This window comes from Phodopus roborovskii, unplaced genomic scaffold (assembly GCF_943737965.1).
Source record: "Phodopus roborovskii unplaced genomic scaffold, PHOROB, whole genome shotgun sequence".
In the NCBI taxonomy this organism is placed as follows: Eukaryota; Metazoa; Chordata; class Mammalia; order Rodentia; family Cricetidae; genus Phodopus; species Phodopus roborovskii.
In genome coordinates this window covers 22,718,717-22,741,016 of record NW_026126563.1, presented here as the reverse complement: position 1 = coordinate 22,741,016, position 22,300 = coordinate 22,718,717, and the positions used below count along the sequence as shown (strand labels likewise).

Genomic DNA, 22,300 nt, shown 5'->3' with positions numbered 1-22,300 from the left:
TACTGTCTGCTGGTAGGTGATGGAGAGTTACTTGCAATTGGTGTAATATAATGGACTATGTCTAAGTATCACTAAACACTTAATGAAGAGCCTAAACTCCTTGAAGGATAGGTACTTCTAACAAAATGCATACATTTCCAATCCATAGAGGAAGACTTGAAAATACTTGGGTCAGGTTCCTCCTTTCAGACAGGTCTTGGGCACTTAGCTTCATTATTCAGAGGGACCTTAAAGGAGAAGGAAGCTTGGAGGTGGCAGTGGACACACAAGGCTGGACAGACCAGTCCTGGGCTCTGCTGATTTCACATTTTGTTTGTCCTTGTCCTGGTGCTCAGCAGTCGTAAGTTTTACTCTGTCTTTCAAATGTCTACCTTTTGGCTTAGAGGAACGACATACTACAGTACTTCTTGTTATCAAAGCCGTGTGAAGGAGTCACATTAAACCAGTCGCTCGCTGCTTGCATCAACCTCAGTCAGCTTCATCGAAGTCGGGTCTATTTGGCAGAGCGACACCAGGCGGGTTACCCCAGGCCCCTCACTCTGTCAGGAGGGCATCAGCCCACTTATTTTCCCCATATAAAGGAGAATCTCCAATTCACACAATGTACTCTGTGACTATTATGGACAATATTTATTCAGAAGGAATGCTGTGTGAGTCTGGAAAAGATGTCGCTAAGAGGAAAGGGAGAGGTCACTTGACCAAACAAGAAACAAGACCTATACATGGGCAAAGAGTGAGGAACTGAAGTTCCCCCTTCTCCTGGTGACGAGACATCTGAATAGCCAAAATACAACATGGCAATTGCGAATTTAAGGACTGTGTCCCTCCCTCCCTGCCTCCCTCTTCTCTGGAGTTCTTTATAATCAGAACTCCTTCTTTCACTCAGCAGATACCAGCTAGTTGGGGGCAAAGCAACTGCTTAGAATTAACGAGGTGATGCCCCAAACAACAGCTATTAATACTTTGTTTTCTCAGTTGAAAACAGTGCTATGCCATGAAGCTATGCTCCATCTCAGTGTCTTCCCACCCATAACTCCCAACTCCATAAGCCTTGGGTGCTTCAGGGTTAACGGGAAAGAACAAGGCTCCAGGCTCCACTGAAGTTAGAACTCTGAAATGCAAACTTGAAAAACAGCAGCACTGGCTTTCCTTCTGCCACTCGCCAATACCCAAGTCCACCTACTTCCAGAAAGGAAAGCGGCTCCATCCAGGCACAATGCCAACAGCTCTTTCATTCATACCACTCACAAAGCAAAAGCCAAGGTTCCACCTTCCCAGAGATGCGCCTCCAAGTCCAGGTGTTCTGACTTACCCAGATCAGGCACAGCATCCACTCCTCAGCCCTTTCAAGCCCAGGTCACCCAGCATGCACCGTGATTGCTGGTGTGCCCATGGGAAGAACAGATTTTAGTCAAATTGCTAATTAGCTCCGAGACCACAACCAACTCTGAAATTCTGGAGAGAGACCGGAGTTTAAAAGCCCGGCTTCCAGATTCTGGCATCCACTGTGACTATCTTTAACTTGAAAAAGATTTGGTTTCACATTCCACTGAAGTCCCACTGGCAGATGCCTCTGGTAAACTCACCAATGGCAGGCTTTCAAAGGTCTCCCTCCGCCCCTCCCTACTAGGGAGCTTCCACCCACCTAAAGCTGATTTACTCAGCTGTCCTTTTACCTGTGTCCTCCTGGGTAAAAGGAACCGCTTTCATTGAAGGATATTCCAGAAACCTTTGCAAACTGAAGATCAGCTGAGGACTCGCTGGCTCCTCCTGTCAACACCCCCCTGCCCCCGCCCTCCTCACGACCAGAAACCAACTGACTTCCAAACTTGGCTGCCTGGAAAAGAATGTCCTCTGATTGGCATTCCTGGAGGCAGAGAGCCAGGCAGCCAGAGCTTGGCAAATGGCTTCCTAGGGATACACAACGCAAACAAGGAACTTTCCTGGGCTTTAATTTCAGTTTGAGGAATATCCAGCCATTATGTTGAGACGTTAGAAACATTTCTGTTGAGGCTCAACGTTTATTTATTTATTTTTCTCTCCATTTACCATTTTGCCCAAAATGAAGAGGAAAAGAGCAAGATAACAGAACTATTATCAAACTTCGCATAAACTTTGGTTTAGAGAGTCACAAAAACCATTTCACAGAGTCCTGAGGACAACTTGCTAACCGGTGGGTTTCCTGAGAAACAAAATAAATGCTTATAAGGTGTGTGTGGGGGTGAGGGGGTGGGGACTGACTTCAGTTGACTTTTATTCTGCACTCCAAGCTGCAGGAGGAGAAAAGGGAAGAAACACCTCTTTTTTCCCCAGGAAGTGTTCTGTTTGCAGGGTTGTCTGTTAAAAATTTAGCACAGACTGGGGAAAAAGTGTGTGTGTGTGTGTGTGTGTGTGTGTGTGTGTGTGTGTGTGTGTGTGTGTGTGTTTCTGTGTGTATGAGAATTTGTAAACTAAGTGCCTGATTTTGCTTTCTAGTACTGTGGTAAACACTATGGCCCAAACTGATCTGGTGAGAAAAGGGTTAATTTGGCTTACTTGACTTGAGCTGAGTCTGTCTTTTGAGGGCAATCAAAGCAGGGACTCCAACAGAAACCTGGAGGCAGAGGCTTGCTCCCCATGGCTTGCTCTGCCTGCCTTCTTATTCAACCCAATGCCAACTGCACTGGGATGGTCCTGCCCACAAGAGTTAGGTCCTTCAGCATCATTCCTTAATCAAGAAAATACCCCACTGTTGACATTCCTTCTTTGGTGATGACTCTAGCATGTGTCAAGTTGATAACAAACGAACAAACAAAAACACCAAACAAGCAAACAGCCCACTGGGTGAACAGAAAAGCTGCGAGGAAGATACAACTCATCAGACAGAGCCTGACAAGGGTTAGGAATGGGCAAGACTCTTGAACATCACAAATAACTCGAGCTTAGCGTTCATTTGTTGGTCACTGGGATCCAAATGTCTGCTACTGAAAACATGCTTCTCTATGTTCAGCGTAGTGTATGCATTACATGTAACATGATGGGCCGTCTAGCCTCTTCAAATGCCTGGGGAAAGCACTATAACTTTGGAGGTTGGGTGCACCTCAAGATCCAGGATTGCCAACTCCCAGCAACTGACAGCTGGCTGGGCTCTGGGTGGTGGTGTGGTTGCAGCTGCTCCTTGGGACTCACAAGGACATTTCAAAACATATTCATGGCAATTGCTTGGCCCCAGAGGACAGCTTTCTAACTTCATTGGCTTTAATCTTTTGGTTTTTTTTTTTTTTTTTTTGCTTTGTTTTCTCCTACATCTAGAGCAAGATTACTTTAAGAACTTCTTGCTCTTTCATCCAACTCCATTCCTAGATCCTAAACAAAAATCAGCACAGACAAAAAGGAGAAGGAAACATACTTTATTCGGGATCCTCAAAGTTAGCCTCAAAGTACAGGCAAAACAGGAGCATCTCCAATTTTCCATCTTCCTCCCATAGTTGAAAATATACATCACCACACAGCAGGTTTTGGTTTCAAGAACCGTTCCTTGTATGTCTATGGTGTACTAACATTTATAAAATTCATAAATCAGTTCACACATAAATAGAAGGAAATATCTTCCTGGCATAGAGAACAGCCGTCTCTGTCCCAGACTTTCTACTTTCACACAGTACGGCATGAGTTAAGAAGAGTGTGCAGGGTTTGTAGCCAGCCCTGGCTCACGGCCAGCACAATGCTTGATTCACTGTGTCTTTAGATGCACACTTCTGCAAAATTGATGCTGAGGAGACACCTTTTCAAATGGAACACTGCCCATGCAGTTTGTGTGTTAGCCCGTGGGAAAATGGTTATATGTTGGTTCTCCTTTTAGATAAAATTATTTCATTTTCCTTTATCTTTTAAAAGAGATTTTAAAATTTATTTTACGTTTATATTAGTGTTTTTCTACATGTATGTGGGGTGTGGTATGTACATGTCCGGTGCCTTCAGAGGCCAGAACTTATTGGATCCCCTGGAACTGGAGTTGCAATCTGCTATGTGATTGCTGGGAACGGAATCTAGGTCTTTAAGAGTAGTGAGTTCTTTTAATCTCTGAGCAACTCTTTAGCACCCACATTTCTCCTAATAATTCTAGGATTAGCATCCCTCTTCTTGGCAATGATCTGGAGTTGTACAAAGTGTGTATTGTATGGTGCATTGTGTAGCACTTTGCACGAGTTCCCAGTCATTATGTAAGTGTGTGCATGTAAATTACTTCAAATATTAACCAGACATATTTATTAAGGTTCCTTGTGCTGGTCTTGTGGATGTAAGACAAATTAAGAGAAAAGGGAGTATTATTTCTAATTGAATTGCTACTGGCTTTTATTCAGAGTCTGATGGTCCTTAATCAAATGAATTATGATAAGGGTGAGTTAAAATTCCTAACTTTATCCAGACTTACAAATGATCTCTGTACATCCTAGAAGTCCCAGACACAATCATCAGAGTCTGTCTTAATTCAGCCCCAAGGTTAAGTGAACACAATGAAATGATTTTTCTTTATCTCCATGAACCTTCAAAAAGCAATTGATAATATTTATGATGGCTAGAACTGAGTCTTTATCATGAGCAAATGTTGTTTGCTCTTTTGTAAGCTCTAACAGGTGACTTGGGATTGACTGGAAAATAGCTTCCAGGTATCACTTCCAAAGAACACTGGGACAGAGCTGGCAACCCAGATACCCTGGAACAATCATGAACAAGCAGTTAATCTTTGCTGCATTCTCTAGAATAGAATGTAGCTTTTGAGTTTTGAGGGAGAAGTACTATCCATGGTTTCTTTATAGTGGAGGATGATGGCTCAAGCTCAGGTTAACTGATCTGTGATGTGTCTATGTATATCTAAATCCAGGTCATCAAAAGCAAATGGAGCGGACTAGAGAGATGACTCAGTGGTTCCAGAGGTCCCGAGTTCAATTCCCAGCAACTACATGGTGGCTCACAACTATCCACAATGAGATCTTCTGTCCTCTTCTGGCCTACAGAAGTAAATGCAGGCAGAACATTGCATACACAATAAATACATATTTAAAAAAGCAAATGGACATGGCCAGGTTTTCCCTTCCCTGCTGCCTTAATTGATGCATGGAGGTGGTAAGGCAATGATTTTGCAGTTGATTTCTTTTTGAGACTGGCTTTTCATTTGTGCCCTCGCTGGCCTGGGATCTGCTCTCTTGACCAGATTGGCATCAAATTCCTACAGATTTGCCTGTCTGTCTCACAAGCGCCACCACACCTGGCTTAGTTGGTTTAAACTTTTTGTGTCTGATTTCTTTATTGTACTAACATAAATTCACATTTATTTATAAGAGCCACATACTTTGTTCTTAGAAAAAAATTAAACTGTATGTCACATTTTGTTTTGAAACCCATAACATTTAGCATTTTAAAGGCACATATATTAATACAAGAATAGGGTTTTTCTCCTCAAAGAAAAGAAGATAATTATCAATAGCAGCTATTAGAAAAGTAATTGAGGTAGACACTAGAAAAACCATGCCTAGCTAATATTAGAAAACAGAAGGGGTTCAGAGAATTGACATGACATGCATATTCTTATTAAACACAAGTCAACTGATACTTTGCCCTGCAATGTGGGGTATACACCCAAGGATATGGAATAATGGATGTACAATGATACCTGCAATGATACCTAGCCAAGACATGGAAAACAGCTCAAGTGTGAATCAGCAGAGGAATTAACAAAGACATCCTAGCATACATACTTGCATAAGGTATTCTGCAACCTGTCATATGTAGTTGTGTGACTTCAGAGGACTTTATGCTAAGAAAGTAATCCAAGTAGAAAAGCACTGAAAATCTTACCTAAATAAGAAGTCTAAGAAAATAAGCAATAAAACAAACTATAAAAAACAAAAATGGTGGTCACAGGGCTAGAAAGGGAGTAGGGTAGGGGTATGAAAAAGTAGTTCAAAAGGCATGTGTATTATAGTATGAATAAGTTAAGATCTAGAATAGAGCATAAGACCTGTATTAATAATACTTTTATAAGCTGGTAATTTATCAAGAGAGAACATCAGCTACATGAGATAACAGTGTCCTCATTTGCTTGACTGTACTAACAAATATCTACATATCCATAGATCAAGAATATCATGGTGCACACGTTAAGCTATCCAACAAAAATGAAAATAGCAGTGTACTGTATAATAATAGATAGACATCATTGGTTAAGATTGGGTGAAGTAGATACCCCTTCAGAGGCCTGTTGCGAAAATAACTCCAATTGTGAAAATGTGTCATGTACAAGTACATTCATATGCTTTCTAGAGGCTGAAGCGGTGGCTCAGTTGTTAAGAACAAGTATATCATTTCAGGGGACATGAATTCTGTTTCAAGTTCTCATGTTGAACAGCTCACAACCATCTCCAGAGGATTTTACGCCCTCTTCTGGTCTCTTTGTGTGCTGTACTCACATGCATATACAAACAGAGAGACATATATACATAATGCATACATACATACATACATGCACATAAAAGTAAAAAAAATTATTTAACTAGATTATTTGAGCACAGAACAAAATTTTCCTTTGAGGGACCACATCAACCCTAGCTGGAGTATGGTTATCATATTCACCTCTAGATGAAACTGGAAGATCTGACCTCCTCCTGGACATAGAGAGACACTTTTTACATGCCATATATTGGGACTCTGTTAGCACGTACAATAGTTGATGTCTCTTACAACCTGAGAGTGAAAGTTTGTTCTAGTGCGCAACTAGAAGATGTCATCATTTATATCCAAACTGAATAATTGATCTTAATTGAAGTGTTTAATGACACATACAGGGTAGAAATCAAACAATTATGTTTCCTGTGATGAAATAAAATGATTTGGTAGGCAAACTGGATGAGTTGTCAGCACATCCAGATGCTCATTTGGGAACAGGTTGTACCAGATAAGCACATGCAGCCAGCGTGCTTCAGACGTCCTTAGCTGTGGAGCCTTTTGTTTAGAGGGCTCATTTATCAATGATAAGAGCCACATTTCCAGGAGATACTCAAGGGTGAGACCAGTTTGTGGAGAACATGAATGCCTGAAGTTATTTTCAAGTCTCTTCTCTACATTACTAGTTTACTTTACAGAATGCATACTTTTGAAATGTAGTAGGAACATCATGGTTGATAACAATTAATTGAACATTTCAAAAAGCTAGTAGGTAGGATTGTGCATTTTCCAGTATCAAGAAATGACAAATGGGGTGATGACATGAGACCTAAATTAAATATTTTGTGACATGTAGATGTGCACCACATAGTAGCTAAGCTTTCAGATGTTTAAACAACTTACATCTCAGTCATTTCAGGGCATTTTCCACTGACTTGATCCATTTTATCTGCTTTCAATTTCCTCCCCATCCTGTCTCCTTTTCCACCTCTACCCTTCAACAAGATAAAGCTCATGGCAATACGCCTTAGTATAACACTCATTTTTTATTCCCCCACTTAAAGTGTTGGAAACTTAAAGAAATTTTGCTCATTATTCCAGTTCTGGGACATTTCACTTACTTTTGAAGCAAATTATAACTCACATCCTCTGTTCTTTTGTTCTGAAACTAAACAGCTTCAAGCTGAATATTGCAACTCCTGTCCCCATTTTCTAGTAGCTTCCCTTTTATTCATTTTCTTTTGTCATCTCTCTTCTGTTGAACATGTTATTTCTATGAATATATTTTTAATTTCTAAGACTTTTGTATCTAAGTGTTCTTTCTCCACTACACCGTGTTTAGTTTCATGGGCACATTTTATTTCCTAATATATATATATATATATATATATATATATATATATATATATATATATAGTAACATAGATTTTAGGCTTTTTTGTGTGTTTGTGGCAAAAATCTGTTTATGTCACCCTTGTATTAATTCATTTATCTATTCTGTTCTCTTTATGTTAGGACACTTATCCAAACCCAGTGCTCCTTAGCTTCTGCTTAAGCCACACACTACGGTGGACATGATGATGTCATAGAATGAGACAACAATGTTGTGCTGTTTCACCAATATGCTCCTGAGAGAGACTGATTTCAACCCCTTTAGGTAATCAGGTGTTCCATACAAGTGCCCTCCACATGCTAGTCTCAGGATGCTTTGGATGTACACTGGAGTACTGGACCATTGGAACCTGAGCAAGGTAAGATGTCCTGAAGAGGATGGGGACCTGGGACCTATTCAGGTTTCAGATACCCAACTGGCTTCCCAGAGTTCAGGATCTCATCTCATGTCTACCTGTTGCTGTTCTGTCTAGCAGTACTGAGTCTGTGACTTTCTCTTTGAATTAGACAACATTTCACTACTCTGTGTTTTCTACATGGGGTTGGGGCATAGCTGTCAGCCTACATGGGCTTGAGGAAGATATTGGGGCATATACCTGTTATTTCCAAGTTCCCACTGCTCCTGGTTTGAGCCCACGAAGCCTCCCTTAGCTTCAATGATCCTGTTGCCTCCAGTCATTGTGTCTTCCTAGGATTCTCTACAGAGCCTTGGTTTGCTTCTTGGTGGCATTTCCTCTGAAAGCATCTGCGTGTCCACATTGATAGCTAAATCAAGTGTCATCCATCCATTTCTTTCTCATTAAAAGATGCCAGTAGTTCTGGGTTTTGCATTTTCCCCTCTTTAGTTATCTCATTGAACGCAGTCAGTGTAAGAGCTGATTAGGGAGAGTCAGAATTGAGTATCCCATCACTATTTCAGCTGCAATTCTCACCCATTGCTCTTCAGTATGATCTCAGCAAAGGAACTTATGATGAACTGATGTTCAAATGTTACTCTACAACGATTCTACCAAATATAACCAGCAGGTAGGTAGGTGTGTGTATGTGTGTGTGTGTGTGTGTGTGTGTGTGTGTGTGTGTGTGTGTGTGTGTGAATGAGGGTGGCAGTATAATATTTCATGTTTCTTCATAAGCATATTCAATGCTAACATCAAAGCTAAACACTTCAAGGTGGATAATTATCAATTAAAGAAATCACTTTATTCTGCATTTACTTGAGGTCTTGTGTTAACACTTTCAGTGTCTCTCTATGGCATAAAATCTACAAGTGCATATAATTATGAATAATTAGTCCATTTGTAAATTCTATGTATCTTAAAAACTTAGATGTGTTTATATTTTGTTCCTGAAGTTCTGCTCAAATTATTGAATAGAACATAACAAACTCAAGATAAGGAAACTTATCTTAAAGTGGTCTGGGCAGTTTCCTTTGTGATTCTTTTTGATTGGAAGGCAATGATAAGTTCCACAGTGAAGTCATTTTCTTGTTCACTGTCATGACTTTTAGCATATGGAGAACATTGCATGCCTGGGATTTGACATGAGTTTTGCTAATCTGGTGACATCAACTTTCCAGAAGAAATATTGTGCTCTACTTGGTCAACAGTATCCCATCAATATTAAAGCTTTGGGGAGGGGTTTATATATCTTATTATTTCTATAGCTATCGAAACTGTGACAAAGGATCAGGGTTTATCTTTAGCATCCTTTACTTCCTTTCTATATTTCCTGTCCTGAAGCTTATCCAGCCACTTCCAAAATACTATATTTCCATCAATACTGCCTTTAGACCCAGACTGAACAGCGTGGGAAACTGGTAGGGGGCAGCTTGTCTCATACTTTATACGGTGTGTTACTGCAGTGGTGTGCCTTGTCCTTCCTCAGGAACTGAGATTATATGCTATGTACTACAATGGTGTGCCTTGTCCTTCTCCACGAACTGAGATGATATGGTGTGTTACTACACTGATGGGTCTTGTCCTTGCTCACAAGCTGATACAGAAGAGCCAGGGGTTTCTTTCATACTCTATTCTGAGGATGTGGGACTTAGGACTTCCTGCTCATCAGGTACTTTTAGGTTTTTTCCAAGGTGGATCTGGCCATAGTATACACAGCTGGAAGCCTCTGGGATGGTGGCTCACTGCTATGTGAATGCAGAGGGCATGAGTCATCCTAGGAGCAGTGGGCAGGCGACTGGGAGAGAGGGCGGAAGTGGTATCTGGATGCCTTCTTTCTCTGAGCTGCCACACTAAGAGAGTTTCAACTTGAACTTGTCCTTTAAAAATCATTATCAAGGCCATTTATCAGTGTAGGATAAATAATGTGACTTAATGGACTGCGAGTCTGATTTGTAACTTTTAAATATTTAGACATTTTGTGTATGTATGTTTCTAGTTTTTACTTCTGCTCTAGATCCTGGGAATGTTAGAAGAAGGCCCGACTACCACAACTTCCACACGGGCCTTGCAAATGTATCTGCCCCAAGAAGCAAACTTACAATTATATTTTTAAGGCACCAGAGAACTAAAGACCAAACAAAAATGAACATATTAACAGGGTTAATTTTTTTTGTAGGGAAGAATTCTATAGTTCTTGATATTCCCAGGAGATTCCTTACAGGGATAGGAAGGAAGAAACTGAATTGCTCAATTGGTAAAACTTTAATGGTGGAAGGTGTGTGTGTGTGTGTGTGTGTGTGTGTGTGTGTGTGTGTGTGTGTGTGTATGTGTCCTACAACCCTAGGTACCACAGCCATAGGCAGAATTTGTGCCTGCCCTCCCACTCTTTCCCACAGTCAGTCCTTCACTGCATATCTGAAGTAAAGGATGTAGGCTAGTGTAATTGACAGGCTGACATTAAATGCATGGTTGTAGCTTATCAAAGATATAGTGAGCTTGTCCCTAGGCCTTGACTGGGAAGAAGAGAGATCTCTTGTGTTTCAAATATATTGGCAGCTAGAATTTAAGACTGAAGACTTCTCTGGAGCACTGCCAATCTTTCTGGCTGAAAGGAAAGTCCTTTCCCCCTCCCTCAACAGATCTGAAACTATTGGAGAAGTGCAACACAGGCTAAGCTGGGATCCAATTGCATTGCATGTCAGTTTGCATCAGCCTCCAACCCCATCTACATATTGGAAGTCTGGGAGAGAAAGGGGTAAGCCTTTTTCTAGGGGTAAATTTTAATTACTGCTGTGTCTCTACCACAAGGACTGATGGGCAATCAAAATAAGACACAAAGAAGTGAAATAACGTGTCTGTTAAATGAATGAGTAACAGAAGACAATCAAAACAAATGGTAGAGGTGTTGGACAGCATCTACATCTTAAATATTTATTTATTTTACATCCCAACCACACTTTCCCCTCCCTTGTCCCAGTCTCTTTCCCACTCCCCCCCACCCCCGCCACCTCCTGTCCATGACTCTTGTTTTTATTCAGAAAAGGGCAGGCCCGTGTTGCAATAAGACTAAGCACATTCCCTTGTATAAAGGCTGGGCAAGGCAACCAAGTGTGAGAAATATGATCCTAAAAGCCAGCACAAGATTCAGGGACAGCCTTTGCTCTCACTGTTAGGAGTCCCACAAGAAGACCAAGCCACAACTGCCACATATATGCAGGGGCCTTAGTCCATATCACTCAGGCTTCTTGGTTGTTGGTTCAGTCTCTGTGAGCTCTTATGAACCCAGGTTAATTGATTCTGTGGGTTTTCATGTGATGTCCTTGACCTCTCTGGCTCTTACAATCCTTCCTCCCTTTCTACGCAGGATTCCCCAAGCTTGCCCTAATGTCTGGCTGTGGGTCTCTGCATCTGTTTCTATCAGCTGCTGGATGAAGCCTTTCTACTGATAATGTGACTAGGCACCAATCCAAGCAAATCCCATAGGCAGGACAAACTATAGATCAATGGTTATGTGTCTGGGTTGCTAGGCTTATAATAAAAAATATAAGAATGTAACATTTAAAGATAGTTCATACATTTAAAAAGATGCAGGGGGATTCTGGAGAGGTGGCACATCAATTAAGAATAAATACTACTCTTGTACAGGACCCAAGTTCAGTTTATTGCACCCATGCCCAGTAGCTCACAACTGCCTTTAACTCCAGGTCCAGAGGCATCTGAAGCCTTTGGAATCTGTGAGTAGGACACTAAGAATGATTCCTGATATTTCATCTATGACAATGGATGCATTAAGACAATACATTGTTATTTACCAAGAATAAACAATACACTGGTATTTACCAAGAATAAAGATAAAATTCCACTAACACACAATTCTATGTTCAGCAAAATATTTTCAATATGAAGGAAAAAGTTGAGAGTTCATTTCCAGGAGATAAATGCTATGAAAGGGTAATAAGTGTAATAAGTGGTCAGTGGAGTTTTTGAGTGAAATGATTCTTAGATCTATCTGAAAGCACAAAAAGCATGAGAAGAATCGACAAATGGATAAATAAGTATTTCAGTAAATATGAAAACCCTCCTATTAAGGGGCAGGGAGATGGCTTGGTGGTTGAATTGTTTACAATATGAGCATGATGGCTTGAGTTTAGGCCCCCAGAGTACACATTTGAGTCTAGGGTGGCTGTGTGCATCTGTGTCCTCGTGGAGGAGTTGGAACAGGTAAGTCCCTAGAGCTTGCTAGCCAGCCAATCTAGCTCAATTAGCAAGTATGAAATTCAGTGAGAGACCCTGTCTAAAAAAAATAGGCCAAGAGTGACAGAAGAAGACATCCAACAGTGATCTCTTGTCATCACATGGATGTATATATGTGCACATGTACATGCATGCACACACATACACATAAACTCATAACACACATACAAACATTTACATACTTTTAAAATTATCATCTACTTATTGCATTATAATCTCCTACCTATGGTTTTATTACATTTAAAAAATAATCATTAATATTTTTTGTGCTTTTATGGTACATAAAATAAAATCAACACCAAAAAAAGAGAACCATCAAAAGGCAGAAATTAAATAGAATTATACACTTATAGTTTAGACTATCATTTTAATAATATAACTTAAAGATAGTGAGTGACCAAGGTGTATCCTGTCTCTTCTCAAGGAACAAAATTCTCACTCCAATGAAGGGCAGCTAAAACAAAACAAAATAAGCAAACAAAAACAGGAGTGACAAGATGGGAGACTAAAATATGTAATTAAATAAGGCAGAGAAATAGGGACATGAGTTCAGAAAATAGATACTGTAAGTAGAGGACAATACCAGGACACATCTACTGGTGGCAAATATTTTATCAAATGCAAAAGGACTCAACATTCTACTATCGATATAAAATATTCTAAATTAAATGATCTTCTGTTTATGAGAAATATGCTTTATACTCGGAACAGATTTCTTTAGGTTCAGTGACAGGGGCAGAGTGAGGAGAATGTCCTGTTCAGTTCTGGATAGTGTCTCCCTGAGGACCAGCCTTGGTTGTCAGCTGCTGACTTGGGATCCCACTAGAATATTCAGAGTTTCCTGCAGTCCACTGTTGCTAACAGAAGACAGTAATGGGAAGTAGTTCTGTGCCCACAACTTGTGCCATGGTCACCATGCTAAAGGCATAGGCTTGGCTTCCCCTTGCTTTGTCACAGTGCTGGAGCTGGGGGCTCTGTGCTCACATTTACTGGCAACTGTCCAAGCACAGGGCTCTGAGATTTCCCTTGAATATGCAGAAATAGAGAGGTAATAGCACTGTGCTCTCACTGCAAAGCAGGTCTCTGTATGATGGAGGAAGAAGAGCCTGACAGCTTTCAGTCCTGTGTGAAGAAAACATTAACATTTCTGATCTGCCCCATCACTTTGAGGAAATTTATGAAGCCCAGGAGAGCTATTTACTGGAGGTCAGACTTGAAAAGAAAAAAGTTATTTGAATGCTGATACTGCAGGCAGGCAGCTATCTAAAATCTGAATAGGCTTCATTCCTTATTGAATATAGGAGAAAATCAGGAAGAGAAATGTCAACATAGGAGGCATGGTGGGGAATGGTGTTCAGGATGGATACACACTGAAGGATGCATCAGAATCTGTCCTTCCCCCAGTGGCTCACACCAAACTACCAATTCATCTGAGAGTGTAAAACACAGCTATGGATATTATTTAAGAAAAAGATGGATACAAAGCCAGTCTTTAGGAAAATGGAAAGCGATTTGCACATGGAACTGAAGATGTGAAGAAGGATGGGGTCATGTGTAGAGGAAGTCATGTTTGGGAAAGGCTGTGCTTGAGTAAGATCGTAGTGTTTGTGGAGGATGACATGAATGATGGTCACTGGATGTTACAAAAGGGTAGAGACTGGAGGCCATTTAGGTGAGAATTTGGAGAACTGTGTATGCATCCTATGAGATGTTTCCTTACAATACAGAAACAGAAACAAAACAAGACAGATGGGTGGTGATAGCTGAGAAAATGGAAGTGCTTCCACAATCTATTGACACTCTTGAAAGCGACGATGGAAAGAGAAGTTTACAATCTTGACAAAGCTGAAAGATGGGATTGTGCCAATAAAATGAAAGGGGCACTCATCATCAATTAACCACACAGGGCAAACAGAGTTTAGAGTGAGCGGTGTGATGTTTTACAGCAGACAGACATAGCAGCCAAGCCCCTGAGAAGCTGGAAACCTGTAGAAAGGAATTATTTCCTTCTTGTACTCTTTCAGGAGGAAAAACCTGATCGTGATTTAGTCAGATCACTGTAGCATGAAGAAAAGCAAGATTTCTTTCATGAGCAATATAACCATGCACTTTTTCTCAGATCTATTCTTCTCTTTGAGGGTCCTTCACTACCCCCATAGTTTAAGACCATACAGAGAGTGCTACACTGTTGTCCTGAACCTTCTGTGTTTACAGAATCTTGCACAAAGAGCTTACATTGGTGGTGGTTAATCTTGGTTGTTAGCTGGATTTAGAATGACCATGAAGCACACCTCACTGTGTCAGTAGAGGTTTCCCCAGGATTAGCTGACAAGGAAAGATTACTCTGCATGTAGGTGACACTATTCCTGGTTAAGGTTCTAGGCTGAATATAAAGAAAGTTAGATGGGCGTGTATCAGTGCTTCCTGACTATGGATATCATATGGTCAGCCTAAGGCTATGAGTCCTAAGGCTATGACTTACCTATCGTGGTGGACTCTACCCTTGAATGAACTGTGAGCTAAAATAAATCCTTCCTTTTGTAAGTTTCTTTAAAATAAGATTTATTTTAATTTTATGTGCTTGAGTGTTTTACCTACATGGAAGTACATGCACTATACATGTGTCTGGTGTCCAAGGAAGTTGGAAGATGGCATTGGGTTCCCTTGAAGTAGAATTACAGGTGGTTGAACCATAATGTGGGTGCTGGGAACTGAAACTAAGTCCTCTGAAAGAGTAGTCAGTGCTCTTAACTACTGAGCTATCTCTAGTCCCGATTTAATTGCTATGGTCAGACCCCCCACTAATACAAGATCCCCCACAATGCTGTTCCAAGTTGGGCACACATTTTACTTAAACTCTCAGTATTGTAGCTGTTGTTGGTCAAAGTTTGTGGCTGGAAAGATGAGATCAATATAATGACATGGGCTTGCTTAGATCTATATGCTTAATTGAAAGATATCTTGATTAATTATCAAATAATAAATTAATGTTCTTATGATTTGCATATAAAATATTCCCTATAAGCGCTGTTGTTTGAACATTTGGTCTCTAGCTAGTCATACTGATTGGAGAGCTTGTGGAAATTTCAGAAGTAGGGGCCTTGCCGGAGAACACAGATTTCTGGGGAACTGGACTTGTATTTTATAGACTGACCACAATTCCTGTTTCACTTCTGCTTCCTGTTTTGCCTAGATGTGAGCAAGGAGCCTCATGGTCCTATCACCACAGTCAAGAATCAGAACTGTTCTCAGACCTCAAATTGTGAGTCAAAGCATAGCCTTTTCCCCTGAAATTTATCATTAAGTATTGGACACAGTGATAAAAGCAATTAACACAATTGAGTTGGATATACATTTTTGTAAGAATTAATAGTGTATAAAAATTTATAATGGTAAATTTGTCCCTTTGTAAGTAAGCATGAAGGAAATTTTAAATTAGATAAAGAAAATCACAGGCCAAAAGAGAGAAAAAGGAAGGGATTCAGGGACAAAAACAGAGTAAGGGGCATACAGTAGGAGAAGGACCAGATGAACCCTTAGTAGAAGCACTGATCTGGTATGGCTGTGATGTCTTGTGTTCCTCAAGGGTTTGTGTTTGGAGACTTGGTTATTTGCATGGCATTGCTAGAAATGTGAACCTTACGTGGAGTTAAACTGGGAGTTCCTCAGGTTTGGGGGACATCATTGTTTGAAGGGATTAATGTAGTGCTTGTGGAATCTTGGGTTCTTTCTGTACATAGAGTAAATAAAGGGGAATATGCTTGATCCCTGAGCAGTTCTCTGGCTTTGCATCTGGAAATACGATCTCTCTTTTTTTCATTCAAGTTCTTACCACTGTGAACCATCCGCTATGATGTTCTCACTGGAGTCCAGCTTATACTTTTGGACCTGTAGTACTTCACGCTAAGCAATCCTATTTTCCTTTTAATGGTCAGATATTTTTTAATAGCAGAAGGAAGTAGACTAACACAAACAGCAAAAATTAACTTCCTCTAAACACTATCCTTTTTTAAAAAAAAATTACTACTTAGAACCAAGTCCAGTGGAAATCTAAATATCCATTCAGTTTGTCATTGTCAGAGATCCTCAACAAATGATATTATACAAATGTGTGTGTGCATACAGACACACATTAAACACACACACACACACACACACACACACACCCCAGGTTTTCAAGTTATGAAACATTAAATTGGTGCTATTGTAAAGTGTTAGGCTGACAATAAACTATGGAGCCCCAGTTTGTTTTTCCCTGGCCTTGATTTTACAAAATCACCCTCATCTAATGTGACAAGCACAGCTTCAGCATCACACTGATGCCTCATTTTCCAACCCATTGTGCACCAGGAATTCCTATTTTATAGAGACAACAGTTATTTTTTTTATGAAATTTCAAAGCATATTCTCTTCAGAGAGCTACATTCATTTGAAGGGAGTTGTCTAATTGCAACATGTAGGAAAATAACACTTGATTACATCTTTCAAAACTAAACATGAAACACTGAGAACCTGATGGTGACATTATCAACAGGGCAAGGATAAAGGTCTCAGGGAGGAATCTTTGACTCTCTTGGGTGAAAGGCTTTTAAATTCTAATTAGTCATATATATGTAGTTTGTGAATAGAAACACTAAAATAATAGACAAATAGATTAAATTCATTTTCCAATTTAATGTGATGTCAAAATAGCATACTAAAGAAAAATACTGTAATATTTATGACTTGATGCCAACATAAAGGCTATTTTTATCTACTGACCTGTTGGTATTAATCTTAGGTTACAGGGTCTAATATATTTCACTTGTAAATACACCACAGAATGGCATAATCAGATTGTGTACACATTACAAATTTGTATAAACTTACATACTATAAAGCCTTGCTTTGCACAGTCTGCTATCAATTATTTCAAAATCATAACTAATAAAAATCCCCTTAAGGATCTTATCCAAACCATTATAATTTAAAATGAAATATATATTAATATTACATATGTATGAAATTTCTCTATATGTACAAATATAAAGAAACTATTGATCTTCAATAAGATCTTTAATTTTACCTGATTTTGAAAGCATAACTTGTCAAGGTGAAGAATGCAAAATGTCTGGTTTATAAAATAAAGGCACTTGCTATCATCTTAGACCATAAAGCTGAGAAAACAATTCAAAACTTACTAATGACTTAGGAATGCCTAAACATTCCTCTCTTCAATAAAAACAGTTGACATGAATAAACATATACATACATGATCACGATTGTTACTAATTCAAAAACTTTCAGAAGAATTTACAAATAAAAAGAACATAAATAAGAGACAAAAGTGTGCAGCCTTTCTTTACATGGAGTTGTAAAACCAAATTTCTGGTTTATCGGCCGCATATCACAACACTTGGAAGAGAGTTTTCAGAGTGTTTTGAAAGATAAAATAATAGCCATCAGATTATTTCATATATTAAGAAAACTAGCTTATGATACTGTAAATACAAGAATCAGTAGCAGCTTCAAAGTACAATATGGTTTTATATCTTGTTTTCATGGAATATAAAACATCCTTGTATGGTTAACACACCACACACAAGAGGGTATCATATCTATGCTATGTATTTATATATATTTCAAAATAGATTTATTCATTTTTATTGATGTGTGCAAGAGTTTACTTGCATGTGTGCATGTGTACTACATGTGTGCAGTACCCACAAAGGCCAGAAGAAAATTTGTCAGTTTCCATTGAACTGGAGTTACAGGCGGATATGAGGATACAGGATCGATGGGAGAGCAGCCAGCGCTTATAATCCCTGAGCCATATCTCTATGTCCCGTGCTATATATTCTTGACCATTGCATTATGGTGGAGTCAGTGAGATGGCCTGAAAGCATTAATTTATGTAAAAGGTCAGAGAGGGAGTCAGAGTTGGAAGATTATATTCTCATACTAGGGATGTGACCTGATATCTTGTGATGAGCAGAGATGTTAAGAATGTAAGACTCTATCTTAGGCAGGAACACTAAAGATCTTAAAACATGTGGGTAAGTCTCTGTGGCCCAAAGGTTGGAGGTCCTTACATAGAACTGTTTAAGTATCTCTGAAACATATGTATTGGGCATTACGAAGGGGAGACTGTACAAGCTCCTTGACACAAATTGGGGCTACAGTGGGGTAAGCTGAAAATATTGTTAAATGGAAATGCAGGTACTGTCCTGTAGTAGAGTCCCTGTGGCCTTCCATCTTGGTCCTGTGCCTGTCTGGGAGCTGTGCCTCATAGCTCCGGTCTCTTCAAGGAGGTATCAATACACATCACATATTAGTAGCTCAGGCCAAGACCACAAACCAAGAGAGTTTTCCTGAGTGTCTTGGGCCTCTCAAGCCTTCAAGTCACAACTTGAAAGATTTACATTGATACCAGCTTAGCTTTTTTGTTTTCACCATCCAGTAGCAGACATTTTGAAAAGTCTGTTAGTTTTTTTTTGTTTGTTTGTTTTATTTTTTTTTGTTTGTTTTTGGCCATGTTCATGCATCCACAATTGAATTTCTAACTTCTGAAATTGCTTTAGTCAAAGACCAATCATCTAAAATTCATCCTGTATACTACTTAACCTGTTCAACCTAAAGCTCCATTTGCTTTAGATCTTCTTCCTTCCTTCCTTCCTTCCTTCCTTCCTTCCTTCCTTCCTTCCTTTCTTTTTTTAGTAGTAATTAAATTTGTTCTTTTATTTTTACATCCCAACCTGACCACAGGCAGTTTCTCCTCCCTCCTGGCCTCCCATTTCCTCCTCCCACCTCCCCGTCTCACCCTCCTCCAATTCACTCCTCCTCTGTTTCTGTTCAGAAAGGGGCAAGCCTCCCATAGGTAGCAACAAAGCATCTCAAGTTGAAATAAGACTAAGTTCCTTCCCTTGTATTAAGATTGGACCTGGCAACCCAATATGAGGAATATGTTCCTGAAGCCAAACTAAGCATTAGGGATAAGTTTTGCTACCACCACTAGGGGTCCTACAAATAGAGCAAGCTACATAACTGCCCCATATATGCAGATGGCCTAGGTTGGTCCCATGCAGGATCCCTAGCCTAGGTTAGTTATTTCTTTGGGTTCTCTTGTGATGAACTTGAACCCTGTAGATTGTACAACTTTCCTCCATATCTTCAACAGGAACCATCTCCACCTTGATTACAGCCTTCAATTATTTTTTTATATATTGGTTTGTGTTAAATGCTACATAGTTAGCACAAATATACATGTAGGAAGTTATTTTATTATTTGGGCCAGCAAGATGGCTCAGCTGGTAAACATACTTGCTTCTATACCTGATATTCTCAGTTCAATTCACCAAGGCTCACATGGTGAAAAGTGAGAATAAACTCCCACTCACACACACAGATAAATAAATACATAATTGTAATAAAAAGAAAGTTGTCTTCTTAGATGTCCAACCGGTTCATAATTTAAAATTCCTACTTATATATTAAATTACTTGGTGGGGAAAGGCAACAAAGGGACTCAAGATCTGTTACTATAAAGAACAGAGACTATGAATTCATTTCCTTAACGCCGGCTCCCTAAATATACTGTTCATAATTGCATGTGTTTTGTTTAGGACACAAAAAGCTCTGCCAGGAAAATCTCATGTCTTTATCTTAGATCTACAGCTGGCAGCTACTACACACTCATACACCCACGTGCATGCCCTCTCATTAACCCTGTTTGAGGAGGGTCAGTGCATCTCTGACACATCCTAACAGCAACAGAAGGAGACCCAGATACACTTAATGGCATTAGTTATTTGCATATAAAATGGTCAAATGGTCTAATTAAAAGGCTTGCTGTGTATTTGAACAAATGTGTATAAAGCAGCTTAAAAGGCATAATCCTCTTCAATCTGAAATTTTATTGAAAGACAGATGGATGGAGATAATAAGCATAATTTCTAACTAAAAATACATGCACGCTTTATTTTTCTACAATAAAATGTGTTCTGTACTTAATATTCTCCTAGTGGAGTTTTCCTTTTAACAATAATAAATAAGAATTTGACTTTGCCAGCTGAAGCTGAACTTTTCAAATATCTTTCAAAAATATGGAGATTTTGGTCAAAGGAAACAAATTTTAAGATCCAAGATGATTACACACTGGAGACATAATTATTTTGAACTGAGCAGGCATCATATATTCTAACTTAAAATTGGCTAAAAGAATAGATTTTTAACTGTTCTCAATACACACACACACACACACACACACACACACACTCATACACTAAGTACACATGTGAAGTATAGACATGGCAATTAGCTTGATTTTGAAAATAATTTTACAATGCATCTCTTTTGCTCTCTCTCTCATTCTATAGAGATAGATAAAACATCAGTTTATATACCTTGACATTATAACATTTTTGTGAGTTATAGCTGATAAAGCTGGGAAAACAAAACAAGCAACAGCCATAGGGTGGATGTAGTCAATGAACAAAGCAGAACTCACAATAAGCTCACAAAACTTTTTAGTGCCTATATAGAAGAAGGTCTTTGTGAGTCCAAAAGAAAACCAGGCATTCTCACAAACTCCAAGGTCCATGAAGAAGTCTATTCATTTCAGGGCTTTCATAACAATGTAACAAAAACTAATTGTTTTAAAATAAGACTTCTAACAAGTCTCAAGTGAAACTGGGGTGAACTTCCTGATGACATTTCAAGAGTCACTGTCCTGAATGATCATTAGGCAATAGAGGCTGCTGCTGGCAGGCAAGAAGGTCTCTTCTTCACTCATCACCAAGTTCCTTGCTTCCATAATCATTTTCTAATAAAGAAAGGAATGAGGGAGATGCCATGTCTGCTTATGAAATATACCCATCACTAGTTTGTTTGGTTAAGAAGTGTTAAGAACACAATGCAGTGGGGGCACACCAGCTTCTTGACAGTTTGCTTTAATTCACATCTACAAAACACAAGGCACTCTTTTTTATATCACTGTGTACAGTTTCTTTTATCAGAAAGGGGGGCTTTCAGGGGGGCTTTCAGAAAATCAAAATGGAGTGCACAACCATCAGGAGACTGCAGATATTGTTTATTCTCTTATTAACTTAAAGATGTGCGCACATGTGATTTTTTCAAAGAGATTTTAGCTTTTGGATTGTTGTGATAGATTTTATTTATCTTAGGAAAATATTGTTGAATAAATGAATACTCTTCAACAATGAAGGAAGAGGGAAGAGTTACTGTTTCCCAATTTGTTTTGAAGAAACTTAATACAAAATAAACATAGGCTCTGGTATAAGGGGAAAGAGAAAACGACTTTTAAAAGGTAACAGTTTTAAATACAAATGAGGATCATTTGAAGAGTGAAAATTTTAAAAGGCAATCATTTAACTCTATTAAAATTTCAAATTTGTTGTAATTGAATAGTAGTAACACAGTATTTTCAATGTCTCCCTGCACAAATATAAGTAGATAAACTTTGCTTAAAGTTAAAGTTCTTCTTAGATCCATACTAATCATAACATTCAAAAAAATAAATGAAAGACTATAGCCGGATGTTTCTCTTAGCATCCTTTCATAATCTTTTCCTCTAACATAGTAAGCATGCTTAACAAAATTGCAATACTTTCTTTAGCCACTATGAAGTAAAACAAGCATGGCTTGTCTTCTAAACAGTTAAGTCATTAGTATTTGAAGAGATGGGAGCAAATTTGGTTTTGAATAGCATCATAAGAATCTTCCACCCTTTAGACTCTAAACTGATGCTGGAAAGGCAGTAGAACACAGGATATAATTTAGAAAGGAAAACAATGTCCTTTGCCAGGCCGCCATCCTTCCGGAGTATAATCTTGTAT

General features: G+C 39.1%; 1 protein-coding gene across 13 annotated transcripts in view; it reads right to left on the bottom strand.

The window, feature by feature from the left end:
• Positions 1–22,300, bottom strand: part of Dtna (dystrobrevin alpha) — a 341,323-nt gene that overhangs the window by 249,853 nt on the left and 69,170 nt on the right. The window contains exon 1 of one of the 13 annotated variants that reach the window (XM_051202199.1): positions 1,677–1,784. The exons of 11 other annotated variants lie outside the window; for them this stretch is intronic. The gene's annotated coding sequence lies outside the window, so the exon portion shown is untranslated. Of the gene's footprint in view, positions 1–1,312; positions 1,632–1,676; positions 1,785–22,300 lie in introns of those variants that run through there. One more of the 13 variants, XM_051202198.1, reaches the window with a different exon arrangement.